The sequence below is a fragment of the Ziziphus jujuba genome, chromosome 10, assembly GCF_031755915.1.
Source record: "Ziziphus jujuba cultivar Dongzao chromosome 10, ASM3175591v1".
Taxonomy (NCBI): Eukaryota; Viridiplantae; Streptophyta; class Magnoliopsida; order Rosales; family Rhamnaceae; genus Ziziphus; species Ziziphus jujuba.
In genome coordinates, this window is record NC_083388.1 from 5,101,625 (window position 1) to 5,117,085 (window position 15,461).

Here is a 15,461-nt window from a genome sequence, read left to right on the forward strand (position 1 = left end):
TTCTTCTTCCTTTCCTTTCCTTCTTCCTCTTAGGCCGTCACCGTTTCTTCATTTTCGGCCACCGGACGGCCACACGCGCCTTCATTGGTGAAGCCCAGTTTCCGACGACCCTGATGTAACACCCCGTCCCAAATCGCACCGGAATCCGTGCACGTTGACCGAGGTTGACCGTTGACCGTTGACCGAAAGGGGTCAAAAGTTGACTTTTTGACTCGGTGAGAATTTTGAGTTGACTAGGGTACGGTGGCGAAGTGCATGACTCCCTGAGTTCGTAGACTAGTAGCACGTCGAAAACGGAGCTACGGTTTGAAAGTTATGGGCAAAACAAGTTGAAGTGTAAACTGTCTAAAAGGTACCGGGAGTTGACTTTTTCTTGTGATGTAATTGTGAGTTGACTCTTGTATGGTTGTAAAGTACTCGTCGATACGAGTTCATAGACTAGCGGCACGTCCGATTTGGACATGTGGTTTGAAAGTTATAGACCTGTAAAGTTTTTCAAATACTGTATTATTTTAATATTATTTTTTTTTACACGCATAACGAGGTGCCACGTGTGACTCAATGAAGGTGGCCATGTGTCACCATGGTGAAATGCCACATGTCAACCATGTGAAAAAAAAAAAAAAAAAAAAAAATCAAATTATTTTATTATTTTTGAATAATAATATTATTATTAATATTATTTAATTATTTCTTTTTCTTTTCCTTTTTCTTTCTCTTTTTCTTTTTCTTTTTCTTTTTCTTTTTCTTTTTCTTTTCTTTTCCCCACGTGGGAAAACACCACCACTTCTTTCTTTTTCTTTTTCTTTTTCTTTTTCTTTTTTTCTTTTTTTCCTTTCTTCTTCCCCGAAACACCAAGCACGCAACAGTTATTTTTTTTTTTTTCTCCCCACCGGCCGTCCCTCTCTCTCTTCCGTGTTTTCAAATTCCGGCCACCCATAGCCCTCACGCGCCAGCCACCAAGGAAGCCCGCCACCTCACGAGCTTGGCCGCCAAGTTTCACGGCCAGCCGCCGCCGGACGCGCGCCGATCGGGCCGGAGAAGCCGCCGGCCGGCCAAGTTTCTCTCTCCTCTTTTCTTGTGTTTTCCGGCCAGCCCACTCCCAATTGAGCCTCCTATCCCCCTATTTTGGGTCCTCTGAATCCAAAAATGGCCTCCAATCCCAGAAATTCGAAGCGGTTTGCGAGATATGGGGAAGTGAACACCGGTCGAAACTTTCCGACCAAATTCCGGCTACCTCCGGCGGAATTGGGGTCGACGGAGACCGGATTGGTGATCCTCGTCCCACAAGCTTCGATTCGGTATATCATTCGACCATTTTGGTTAAAGTTTGTGTTTGAGCCCCGGGTACCGGGTATTATTTACCCGAATAAAATATTAATTTATTTGACTGTCTGTGAATTTTGTTCTAGGAGCACCGGTGAGTCGTAGAATTGATCCCGTAGTGGATCATGGGTTAATTGCGTGCTCAAGGTGAGTGACCCACCTTCAAATTAATTTTGGAAATTTAATTGGTGAATATATAATGTGTGATTTAAATATTTGGAATTTAATTTCTATGTGCCAAATATTTATTTGAATTATTGTGGAATTATTTGTGAATTTATCGGATTTAAGAAAATGTGTATTTCACCAATTTATGCCATGTGGAATTATTTTATGGTTTTGAGGATTTTGAAATTGGTGTGGTTTTAATGGTAAATTGGGCACGATTTGATTTTCAAATATTTCAAGGAAAATATTTGGTTATGTTGGTGATTTCAATTTTTATGAAATATGCCCATAAAATATTATGGGATTTGATTATGATATTTCGAGAAATTATTTATGCTTGGAAAAAAAAATGTGGATATTTGAATTGATGGATTTGGGAGTTGGTGGATTTGAAAATCATGGAATTTATGGTATGGATTATAAGGAAATTGTGGAGAATTTCCCGGTTCAAGCGGATGGATTATGCCCGCTATGCTTATGAAAAATGTGAAATTTGTTTTATGATTTAAATTTATGGATTTTATAATTTTTAGATGCACCGTGCACGTACTGGTGTTCTGATTATGTGATATGGTATATGTGATATGGTTAGTGTGCACACGGTTGTGATTAGCGCGCAGGTGGGTGTGAGTAGCGCGCGGTTGATATTATGAGGGTGTCCTGTGGATGCCATCGGAGAGGGCGGCCACCCCCCTTTGGCCGGGACACCAGGTTAGCAGCGGCGCTGTGGGACGCCACACGACCGTATGCCGGTTTCTTTCTATAACCTCCTGTCTGGCGGTACCTTGGGACGCTGGGTACTGTTGGCGCCACTGGTATATAGTGGGTGCATCAAATTATTTTCAGAACTGTGTTTTAAAAATAAAATGTTTGGAAACTGAATTGGAATTAAAAATATAATTGTTACCGCTTCTGGTATTTAATTGATGTCTTGGTTTTCGGGGAATATGGATAAAGGGTTTTGTGAAATTGTTTTAAAAGGGGAACCTTTCCAACTGAGAGAATTGTAAGGGTTTTGAGAGAAAATATTATTTCCAAATAATTATTATTTATATACCTATTACCGTGGTATGATAGTGTAGAGTAGTAGGGTCGCTCACTGAGATGATTAGCATCTCACACTCTTAAATTCCGTTCCTCTAGGTACCAGATTGTCGGTGTTCACTCGGAGCGGACTTGATCTTCCTCGCTGTTTTAGTTCGGCAGTACCCTGTTATTCTTTTATTGCAGTTGTAATATTTCTTTCACTCTTGTTGTATTTATTTTGCACTGGATTACTGTATTTATTTTTTTAAGTACTGCAATTTGTGGAACCAATTTGTAGTTTGTGGGAGGAATAAGGGGATATTTTTGAAGTGTGTTTTCAGTGCAGGTAAATTTGTGATAAGTAAATCCCTTAGGGGAGGTGCTGCCGGATTTTCCGTTGGAAGGTTCGGTGGTATTTCCCTGGGATCAGGGCTGTCTAGGGTTCCGGAGGAGGAATTCTGGACGGGTCCTGACAGTTGGTATCAGAGCTCTAGGTTCTAGTATTCCTAAGGGACTGTGCATTGTTGTGCATCCTATCCGTGTTTAATCTCTCGTTTTACCCGTGTGAAAGCGTTCTTTCTGTTTGTCTCGAAGTAAATTCGTTGCCCGAGTTTGAATAACTCTAATCTTCGAGGGTGTCAATTAGGATCATCTAGCCTAACGGGAAATTCCTATGGCCTAGTCGATGGTCGAGGATGCCTTTTCTTTTTGAAGGTCAAGCTTATCATCGTGAATGGTATCCGTTTCGTTCATGGAGAAGAATGATGATTGCCTAAGGATGTGTGTCGATCGATTTCAAGGCGTCAAAATATTTTTCCAATCGATTATCAAAATTAAATGCTTTTCAACGTGGTATTGGAAATTAAAGGTGTTTTATTCAAGTATTTTTGGTTTGTGTTCGTACATGTATTTGTATGTTATATCGTTTGATATTATACTGCACCATATGGAGGCGGCGAACCAATGTGGTCCATGTAGAGCTAGCCCCATGATCATGTTGCCTATGAGCCCGGGGAATTGGACGGCCAATATAGGCAACCACCCTGGTTTGTATTGGTAGCAGAGTGTCGGCGACAGTTGGAATCATGGATTACGTAACATGTAGAAGGTATCGTACGTACCTCCATTACAAGCGTGCATATTTTATTTTATGCAATGGATTTTAAGATATGATTTTCAATGTGGAGTTTTAACAATTGCCTATGCAAGTTAGGTATATTTGAAAAATATATTTTATTATTTGTTTTATGTTATGGTTTTTCCAAAAGCGACTTAAGGTTAAGTATCGCCAATTAAGAATCCAAAGCAGGGTATCGTTGAGTTCAAAAAGGAGATCCTAAAGGAAGCACGTGATTCAATGTATGCGATACACCCCAAGGGTATAAAGACGTATGGAATGCTCACTGGATGACATGGTGGTTTGGCACGATAAAGGAAGTTGCAAGATCCGAATAAAGGTACTTAGGTCACCGATAAGTAAAAGTAGGGAGATGTAAACATGGATTTCGTGCTTAAACTATCGTTCACAAAGAGAAGGTACGACAGCGTTTAGAGAATCAAGCAAGATCCGGATAGCGACTAAAGTTCTACTTGGTGGTTGATGAGGTTAATGAGATGAGGATGATTCCTTAGGCATGGTTGGATGTTTAAGCATGGTTATTTTTCATTCTAGAAGCTAAGATCTTGATATCTTATTTCCTTGGAGATTTAAGGTTCGTATTGATGGTGCTTCATCGATTCAAGGTGGTTGATATTGTTGGTGATAATTTACAATGATAAGGAGTATGATTTTTGGGACGGAGTTAGAATTTAAGAAGTGTGGAATACTTTATTGGGTTAAGGATCTAGTGATTTGTTCATAGTATTGGTGGTGATGCTAGAATTAGGATTTAAATTCTTTATTGCTTGAGGTGTGGATTCATGGAATTTATTTGAAATGGGGGAAACTTAGGGTTTTCAAGAATGGTATTTGGATGTTGAGAAATTTTATTCATGACCTTGTTGAATTTAGTTAAAAGAAAGATTGATGTTTGTCGAGGTTAAGACTATTGGTTAATCAATGAGGAGCAAGGGTTTTATAATTGTAAGTACTAGGAGGGTAATCGAAGATAAGTGAATTAATCTCAACCTTAACTTGGTGATACCAGTATTTGAGGAAATTAGACTTAAGTTCTAATCTAACCTTTTAAAGTGCTGATCGAGTCACGAGAGTTGGTTGTTGGTTTAAGGATGCATGCTTTAGAAGCACCTTATGGTTAGCGTTCGACTATGACCAAGACTTGTAGATCGTGTTCTCGTGGACCAATTTGACTATCCTTAATTAGTGGGCATGAGAAGGAAAGTTGCACAAGAGGGAAGTTAAAGTCACTATTAGGCGAATGTAGTGGCAGATGCTTTGAGTAGGAAGGCTACTGGATCTCTTGCTCACGTCCAAGTCATCCAACTACCTCTCATGGTGGAGTTGAAGAAGATGGGGGTGTTAATGCATATGCACCCTTCAGGAGTTCTTATGGCTAGCTTCCAGGTACGACCGGTGTTGGTGGATCGTATAGTAGAGACCCAAATGGAAGATCCTAAGTTGAGGACAATTAAGGGCAAGGTACAAGAAGGTCTTGATCCGGAATTTTCCATAAGGAGGGATGGAGCCCTCGTGTATAAAGGACGACTTTGCGTTCCGGATATCCCAGGACTCAAGAAGGAGATTTTGGAGGAGGCGCACAGCTCGATGTATGCGATGCATCCGGGAAGTACCAAGATGTACCGGACGCTTGTTAAGTATTATTGGTGGATTGGTATGAAGAGAGAAGTGGCAGACTTCGTATCAAAGTGTTTGATTTGTCAACAAGTGAAAGCAGAAAGACAGAAGCCTTTGGGACTACTCCAATCTTTACCGATTCCTGTGTGGAAGTGGGAAGAACTCAACATGGACTTCGTATTCAAGCTTTCTTCCACACCTAGAAGGTACGACGGCATTTGGGTAATCATTGATCGTCTCACCAAGTCGGCACACTTCCTACCGGTGCGAGAACGTTTTTCACCCGAGAAGTTAGCCCAGTTGTTCGTGTAAGGCATACGTGGGATCAGTTCAAGATGGCCTTCTCTACTGAGTTTTGTCCTCCTGCCTACCGTGAAGCAAGAAGGAGAGAGTTCGAGGAACTACGACAGGGGAACATGACGGTGACAGAGTACGAGAGGAGATTCCGAGAACTATCAGGATTCTGCATGCACCTGATTCCCGACGATCACACGAAGAAGGTGAGGTTCATAGACGGATTGAAAGAGAACATCGGCTACACCCTTTCTGGATCAGTACATCCCACCTATCAGTCCGCCAGGGATGCAGCGCTCGAGCTAGAGAGACAGGAGGAGATACACAGACCCTCGAGGCGCAGATCATTCGAAGGATCGTATAGCGGAGTACCTCGACAGGGAGCAGCTAAGAAGAGCCATAGCTCAGGCTCAGACAGTGATGGGTTAAGCCCACGAGGCAGATTCCAGAGGAGAGATAGTTATCGCATGCCCCAGCCAGCTCGCCATTCGATCATTGTGGATGCAAGCTCGTATCAGCAGTCACGCATTGGTTCTCCGCGGATTTGTCCACTTTGTAGGGGGAATCATTCTGGGCAGTGTCAGATGGATGGTTTATGCTTTCGGTGTGGGCAGCCAGGTCACATAAGGAGGGATTGCCCTTATGGTAGTGGCAGTGTGCTAGAAGCAGGTCGACGGACACAGCATACAAGGGTATTTCCAGGATAGAGTTCCCAGGGGAGTCAGCCAGTAGGAGTTTCTTCGGGATCAGTACAGCCGTCTGCAGGATCGAGTCGAGGTAGAGGAAGGAGAACCCAGCAGACAAGTCAAGGCCGGGTGTTTGCTATGACGCAGCAGGGAGCCAGGACTACGCCCGACGATTTCACAGATCAAGGGATGGAAACAGACCTGATCCTGTTGGATCTATCCGGACTTGAAGTAGTGTTGGGCATGGATTGGTTGGCAAGGAACTACTTAGTCGAGGAAGCAACGTGGGAACCCGAAACACAGATGCGTGAGCAGTACCCGTATCTGTTCCAGTGACGTGCGGAAATTTCGAGGACGAAATTTTTGTAAGGGGGGAAGGCTGTAACACCCCGTCCCAAATCGCACCGGAATCCGTGCACGTTGACCGAGGTTGACCGTTGACCGTTGACCGAAAGGGGTCAAAAGTTGACTTTTTGACTCGGTGAGAATTTTGAGTTGACTAGGGTACGGTGGCGAAGTGCATGACTCCCTGAGTTCGTAGACTAGTAGCACGTCGAAAACGGAGCTACGGTTTGAAAGTTATGGGCAAAACAAGTTGAAGTGTAAACTGTCTAAAAGGTGCCGGGAGTTGACTTTTTCTTGTGATGTAATTGTGAGTTGACTCTTGTATGGTTGTAAAGTACTCGTCGATACGAGTTCATAGACTAGCGGCACGTCCGATTTGGACATGTGGTTTGAAAGTTATAGACCTGTAAAGTTTTTCAAATACTGTATTATTTTAATATTATTTTTTTTTACACGCATAACGAGGTGCCACGTGTGACTCAATGAAGGTGGCCATGTGTCACCATGGTGAAATGCCACATGTCAACCATGTGAAAAAAAAAAAAAAAAAAAAAAATCAAATTATTTTATTATTTTTGAATAATAATATTATTATTAATATTATTTAATTATTTCTTTTTCTTTTCCTTTTTCTTTCTCTTTTTCTTTTTCTTTTTCTTTTTCTTTTTCTTTTTCTTTTCTTTTCCCCACGTGGGAAAACACCACCACTTCTTTCTTTTTCTTTTTCTTTTTCTTTTTCTTTTTTTCTTTTTTTCCTTTCTTCTTCCCCGAAACACCAAGCACGCAACAGTTATTTTTTTTTTTTTCTCCCCACCGGCCGTCCCTCTCTCTCTTCCGTGTTTTCAAATTCCGGCCACCCATAGCCCTCACGCGCCAGCCACCAAGGAAGCCCGCCACCTCACGAGCTTGGCCGCCAAGTTTCACGGCCAGCCGCCGCCGGACGCGCGCCGATCGGGCCGGCCAAGTTTCTCTCTCCTCTTTTCTTGTGTTTTCCGGCCAGCCCACTCCCAATTGAGCCTCCTATCCCCCTATTTTGGGTCCTCTGAATCCAAAAATGGCCTCCAATCCCAGAAATTCGAAGCGGTTTGCGAGATATGGGGAAGTGAACACCGGTCGAAACTTTCCGACCAAATTCCGGCTACCTCCGGCGGAATTGGGGTCGACGGAGACCGGATTGGTGATCCTCGTCCCACAAGCTTCGATTCGGTATATCATTCGACCATTTTGGTTAAAGTTTGTGTTTGAGCCCCGGGTACCGGGTATTATTTACCCGAATAAAATATTAATTTATTTGACTGTCTGTGAATTTTGTTCTAGGAGCACCGGTGAGTCGTAGAATTGATCCCGTAGTGGATCATGGGTTAATTGCGTGCTCAAGGTGAGTGACCCACCTTCAAATTAATTTTGGAAATTTAATTGGTGAATATATAATGTGTGATTTAAATATTTGGAATTTAATTTCTATGTGCCAAATATTTATTTGAATTATTGTGGAATTATTTGTGAATTTATCGGATTTAAGAAAATGTGTATTTCACCAATTTATGCCATGTGGAATTATTTTATGGTTTTGAGGATTTTGAAATTGGTGTGGTTTTAATGGTAAATTGGGCACGATTTGATTTTCAAATATTTCAAGGAAAATATTTGGTTATGTTGGTGATTTCAATTTTTATGAAATATGCCCATAAAATATTATGGGATTTGATTATGATATTTCGAGAAATTATTTATGCTTGGAAAAAAAAATGTGGATATTTGAATTGATGGATTTGGGAGTTGGTGGATTTGAAAATCATGGAATTTATGGTATGGATTATAAGGAAATTGTGGAGAATTTCCCGGTTCAAGCGGATGGATTATGCCCGCTATGCTTATGAAAAATGTGAAATTTGTTTTATGATTTAAATTTATGGATTTTATAATTTTTAGATGCACCGTGCACGTACTGGTGTTCTGATTATGTGATATGGTATATGTGATATGGTTAGTGTGCACACGGTTGTGATTAGCGCGCAGGTGGGTGTGAGTAGCGCGCGGTTGATATTATGAGGGTGTCCTGTGGATGCCATCGGAGAGGGCGGCCACCCCCCTTTGGCCGGGACACCAGGTTAGCAGCGGCGCTGTGGGACGCCACACGACCGTATGCCGGTTTCTTTCTATAACCTCCTGTCTGGCGGTACCTTGGGACGCTGGGTACTGTTGGCGCCACTGGTATATAGTGGGTGCATCAAATTATTTTCAGAACTGTGTTTTAAAAATAAAATGTTTGGAAACTGAATTGGAATTAAAAATATAATTGTTACCGCTTCTGGTATTTAATTGATGTCTTGGTTTTCGGGGAATATGGATAAAGGGTTTTGTGAAATTGTTTTAAAAGGGGAACCTTTCCAACTGAGAGAATTGTAAGGGTTTTGAGAGAAAATATTATTTCCAAATAATTATTATTTATATACCTATTACCGTGGTATGATAGTGTAGAGTAGTAGGGTCGCTCACTGAGATGATTAGCATCTCACACTCTTAAATTTCGTTCCTCTAGGTACCAGATTGTCGGTGTTCACTCGGAGCGGACTTGATCTTCCTCGCTGTTTTAGTTCGGCAGTACCCTGTTATTCTTTTATTGCAGTTGTAATATTTCTTTCACTCTTGTTGTATTTATTTTGCACTGGATTACTGTATTTATTTTTTTAAGTACTGCAATTTGTGGAACCAATTTGTAGTTTGTGGGAGGAATAAGGGGATATTTTTGAAGTGTGTTTTCAGTGCAGGTAAATTTGTGATAAGTAAATCCCTTAGGGGAGGTGCTGCCGGATTTTCCGTTGGAAGGTTCGGTGGTATTTCCCTGGGATCAGGGCTGTCTAGGGTTCCGGAGGAGGAATTCTGGACGGGTCCTGACACTGAACTCCAAGTTTCCTGGCCAGACGCCACCGGACGCGCCCAAATCGGGCCGATGAAGTCGGTGGCAGCGGGTTAAGTTTTTCCGACGATTCTCACCGTTTCCGGCCAACCCAGCTCGACCCATACCTCTATCCCACCATTTTCAACCCCTCTGAGTCCATTTCCGGGGTTAGATTGCCCAAAATCCCCACCGTTTGAGAGATCCCTCAAGTTTAAACTCAGCCGAAACTTTCCGGCCAAATTCCGGCCACCGCCAGTTGAATTGAGCTCAATGGAGGTCGGTAATGTGATCCTCATCTCACAAGCTTTCCATAGACTTATTATTTGTCAATTTTGGTTAACGTTTGTATTTAACCCCCCGGGTACCGGGTATTATTTACTCGAATAAAATATTATTTTATTTGACTGTGTGTGAATTGTTGTTCTAGGAGCACGTGTGCGTCATGGAATTCATCCTATGGAGAATCTTAGGTTAATTACGTGCTCCAGGTGAGTGATCCACCCGTAAAAATATTTTGGAGTAATTAATTATATTTATTTGGTGTTAAATTGATATCTGGAATTATGCTCATGTGGTGGAAAATTAATTATAATTGTGCAAAAATATTATTTTATAAGTACGTATATGTTTATTGCTGCTAAATGGAAATTTGGTTTATTAATGGAGTTTTGATCATTACCGTCATTGAACTGTATTTATTACACATGAGCAAAGTATTTTCATTAATTAATTGTGTTTGGATTTTTATATTTTTGTTTGGGGCATAATTGGTTTAAATATTTTAAGAAAAATACTTGTTTAAATTGGTGGTTTTAAATTTGATAATTATGCCCGTGGAGTATTATTTGATGGATTTTATGATTCCAGGAAAATTATTTGTATATCGTTATCGATGATTTCGTACCGGTAATGTTAAAGGAAAATGTGGGATGGTGAATTTGAAACTGGTATATTTTCCACGGTGATTTTTGAAAAATCGGTACGGTAATAATTAATTTAATAATTATTTTAGACGCACTCATACAGTATTGGTGTTCTGGTTGTATATGTAGATTAGCGCGCAAGTTATTATGTCTCCTGTGAGTTGCCATTGGATCGAGGGTAGGCAAGTTTGATATTGGCCATAGCCGCCCCCCTCCGTGGCCGGGATGACGGTTTCAGCAGCGGCGCTGTCGGGACGCCTAAGCACCGTATGCAAGTTTCTCTCTTTAATCTCCCCGCCAGTTGGTGCTCGGGACGCTGGGTAATGGAGGGCATCACTGGTATATGGTGTGGTGCGTCAAGTATAAATTTTCAGATAAAATTTCAAACCCAAAGTCTTCAAAATATTATTTATTATATTTTATTATATTTTATTTATATTTGGGTTGTTTAATTACTTATTAAATTTATTGATCCCTTGGTTTTCGGGAAATACAAATATTGGGTTTTGTGAAAATATTTTAAAAAGGGAACATTTCCAACGGAGTGAATAGTGAAGGTTTTGAGAGAAATTATTATTTTCAATTGTTTATTATTTATTTATTTATTTATTTGTTGGTATTAATTAAATTCTTTTATTTGTTATATTATTAATATTAAAAGTGTTCAGTAGATAGGGTCACTCACTGAGATGATTAGCATCTCATATTTTTAAATTTCGTTCCCTTAGGTGCAAGGGGTGGTAGACATTTTTCCGGAGCGAACCAAATCTCCGTCGCTATCGTAGATCGAGAAGTTACCTTTGTTTTCATTGATTTCAATTGTAATGTTTCTTTCCTCCTTGTTGTATTCGATGCTTAATAGTACTTCATGAAGCTCTGTATACTATCTCGGACATTTATGTATTAATTATGCACTGGATTACTGATATTCATTTGGAGTGCTGTAAATTTGTGGAATCAACTTGTAGTATTGTGGGAGGAATAAGGGGATGAACATAGAAGTGTGTTTTCAGTGCAGGAAATTTGTGGTAAGTCCAAGCCTTAGGGGAGGTTCTGCTGGATTTTCCATTGGAGGGTCCGGTAGGGTTTCCCTGGGATCAGGGCTTGTCTAGGATTCCGGTGAGGAATTTTGGATGGGTCCTGATAGTTGGTATCAGAGCTCTAGGTTCTAGTATTCCTAAGGGATTGTGCATTGTTGTGCATCCCATCCGTGTCTAATCTCTCATTTTACCCGTCTTGAAGCGTTCTTTCCCTTTATCTCGAAGCAAATTCGTTGCCCGAGTTTGAATAACTCTAATCTTCGAGGGTTTCAATTAGAATCATCTATCCTAACGGGGAATTCCTATGGCCTAGTCAATGGTCGAGGATTGCCTTTTCTTTATCGAAGGTCAAGTAATGGGGGCAAGAAATTTGTGGTAAGTCCAACCCTTAGGGGAGGTTCTGCCGGATTTTCCATTGGAGGGTGTGGTAGGGTTTCCCTGGGATTAGGGCTGGTCTAGGGTTCCGATGAGGAATTTTGGACGGGTCCTGACAACTTGATTTTAAATATTTCAAGAAAAATATTGGTTTAAGTTTGGTGCTTTCAAATTATATAATTATGCCCTTGGAATATTATTTGATTGATATTATGATTTGGAAAAAGTTATATGTATATTACTATTGATGGAATTACGCTGGAGATATTAAAGAAAAATGTGGGATTGTGAATTTGAAAAATGGTGTGATTCCCACAGTGAGTTTTGGAAAAAATTGTTATTTTTTTAAAATAATATGGTTATTTGTTTTAGATGCACTCATACAGTACTGGTCTTCTGTATTGTATATGTGGATGAGCGCGCAAGTTATAATGTCTCCCGTGAGTTGCCATCGGACTAAGGGCAGGCAAGTTTGATATTGGCCATAAGTCGCCCCCCTCCATGGCCGGGATGATGGTTTAAGCAGCGGTGCTGTCAAGATACCGAAGCGACCGTATGCAAGTTTCTCTCTTTAACCTCCCGCCGGATGGTACTCGGGACGCTGGATATCATAGGGCATCACTGGCATATAGTGTGATGCGTTAAGTATTATTTTTCATATATAAATTTCAAATCCTAAAGTTTTAAAGTTGTATTTAAATTAAACGCATTTAATTTGTTTTGCCACCTATTTCCAATTATTGTTTTCTAAAATGTATTTATTCATATTTTATGTCACTTATTTTAAAACAATGTTTTTAAAATGCGTCTTGCCACATTTTTATTATATAGATTGGTTGAATATTTCAAAATGAATTTTATAATATTTTTACTACTTATTTTACATGATTTTTTTGTAATTATTTAAATTATATTTTTAGCACTGTTTATTTTAATTTATTAAATCAAATCTTATGAATTATATATTGAATTTCACTTTTATTTTATATTTCTTTAATGCAAGTACTTTAAATTTATTTTATTATATTTTATTCATATTTGGATTATTTAATTATTTATTAAATTAATTATTCCTTGATTTTTGGGGCATAAAAGATTGGGTTTTGCGAAAATGTTTTAAAAGGGGAATTTTTCCAACAAAGTGAATGGTGAGGGTTTTGAGAGAAAATATTATTTTCAATTAATTATTATTTATTTACTTATTTATTCTTAATTATTCAAGTGTACTATGACTATCATTGCTATTATAATTGTGTAGTAGATTGGGTCACTCACTGAGATGATTAGCATCTCATATTTTTAAATCCATTCCCCTAGGTATAAGGATTGGTAAACGTTCATCCGGAGCGAGCTTGATCTTCGTTGCTGTCGTATTTCGAGGAGTTATCTTTCTTTTCATTTATTTCTATTGTAATATTTCTTTCCATCCTTTGTTGTATAACTTTCATACCTAATTGTACCCTATGATGCTCTATATACTATATTGGATATATTTTATTAAATACTGCATTAGTTCCCTGTTTAATTTATGGAAATGCTGATTATTGTGGAATTAAATTATAGTAAGGTGGACGAATAAGGCGATATATATAGAAGTGTGTTTCAGTGCAAGGAATTGTGATAAGTCCAACCCTTAGGGAGGTTTTATCGGATTTTTCCATTGGATGGTCTGGTAGGGTTTCCCTGGGATCAAGACTTGTTTAGGGTTTCAATGAGGGATCTTGGACGGGTACTGACATTTTGTGTATATATGTTTATGCATACATATGTTTGTAAATATATAACTGTTTCATTCATGTATACTATGCGGATGTATAAGTGTTGGTGCATTCCATGGTATGTGCTAGTTTGATATATTTATATTTCTATATGCACATATATTTTGTGGGTATATGAGCATGTGTATACATCTATTTAATTGCTGAAAGAATGTGTATGTGTATATGAACAAGTATGAATGAATATGTATATATATTTATATGTGCATATATATATATATGCGTGTGTATATATATGTATGTGTATATAAATATATATATAAATTGTGTTATGGGAATTTATGTTTTTAATGCCTAAATAAAATTGTTATTTAAAATTATGGTGCCAAAGTTATGTATAGTATTTAATTTATATCTTCGAAATTAAGGAAATTGTAGTTTTCAATTGTTGCAAAATTACTGTTAATTTTGTTGTTGAGGTTATGACACATAACAATGGTATTCTCATTTATTTACTTATATATAACATTTTATGTGGTTCTAATGATATTTGGTATTAATTGATTTTATTAAATTACTATGATAAAGAAAATATGTTTATGTGTTCATTTATTTATGCAATTGAATTATTGTGGAAGAGATTAATTTTATGAAATTATAGTTTAATTTTTATTAAAATTATTGTTGATTTAAATGTCGAAATTTTGATGCATAAATAATGCATTTATGTGATTTTAATTATATATGAATTTTTTTATATTGTTTTGGTGAAAATTAATTTCATGGATTTGAAGAAAAATATTTATTTAAAATTTAGCATTTCCAAAAAATATATTTATACATTAATTAATGAATTTATTTATTTATTCATCAATTTTATTTTATTTTATTTTATCGAGACTCCTTATTTTAATAATACTATAAAAATTTAGAGTTTTAGATGCACCATACACATACTGGTATTCTGTAGTTGTGGATGTGATTAGCGCGCAGATTGATTTATAAGGTTGTCCTGTGGTTGCCATAGGACCGAAGGTAGGCAGGGTATAATGCACAGTGAGCATCAACCACCCCCCTCCACGGCCATGACGCCTGTTAGCAGCAGCGCGGTGGGATGTCACGCAACCATATGCTGGTTTCTCTCTTTAACCTCCCCATCAGATGGTGATTTGGGACGCTGGGCATCGTAGGACACCACTGGTATATAGTATGTGTATAAAGTAATTTTTGTAAATATACATATATATATATATATATTATATTTGTATGTATCACACCGTATGGGAACAACGATCCGATGTGGTCCATGAAGAGCTAGCCTCGTAACTATGTTGCTTACGAGTCCAGAGGATTGGACGACCAATCGGCAATCACCCCAGACTGTATGGGTAGCAGGGTGTCGGCGACAGCTAGAATCATGGATTGCACAGCATGTTGGAGGGTATCATTTGTACCCCTGATATGAGTGTATATTTCATAATATATTTTGAATTTAAAATATTATTTGACCTCGTACTATTCTATCTATTCATAACCTAATTTTCTAAAATTATACTTAATTGCTTTTATTGTCATTACTATTATTAATATTATTCTCGTTATTAATATTACAATTATTATTTATCGGAATTATGTTTACAATTATTTTCATTATTACTAATATTATCATCATCATTATGATTATTGTTATTATTTTCATTATTGCCATTATTTATTTTTATTTTTATTTTTATTATTAGTATTGTTTCAATTATTATTATTATCATATGGTATATCCGGACAAGTATCACAGCCTATGGGCAAGAAAGATAGCCATTGGACAAGTATAATAGTTCTTGGACAAGTGGTAGCCTTTGGACAGGTGAGATAGTACTTGGTGTAACATCCCACATCGGTTGGAGAG

General features: G+C 38.4%; 2 long non-coding RNA genes across 2 annotated transcripts; both read left to right on the top strand.

Moving 5' to 3' along the window:
• Nucleotides 1-835: 835 nt before the first annotated feature.
• LOC132799755 (uncharacterized) lies at nucleotides 836-3,185 on the top strand. Its single transcript, XR_009634559.1, has 3 exons — nucleotides 836-1,301; nucleotides 1,413-1,473; nucleotides 2,638-3,185. It is a non-coding gene; the product is annotated as an uncharacterized LOC132799755 (long non-coding RNA).
• Nucleotides 3,186-7,329: 4,144 nt separating this feature from the next.
• LOC132799766 (uncharacterized) lies at nucleotides 7,330-9,455 on the top strand. Its single transcript, XR_009634625.1, has 3 exons — nucleotides 7,330-7,806; nucleotides 7,918-7,978; nucleotides 9,143-9,455. It is a non-coding gene; the product is annotated as an uncharacterized LOC132799766 (long non-coding RNA).
• The last annotated feature ends 6,006 nt before the right edge of the window (nucleotides 9,456-15,461 follow it).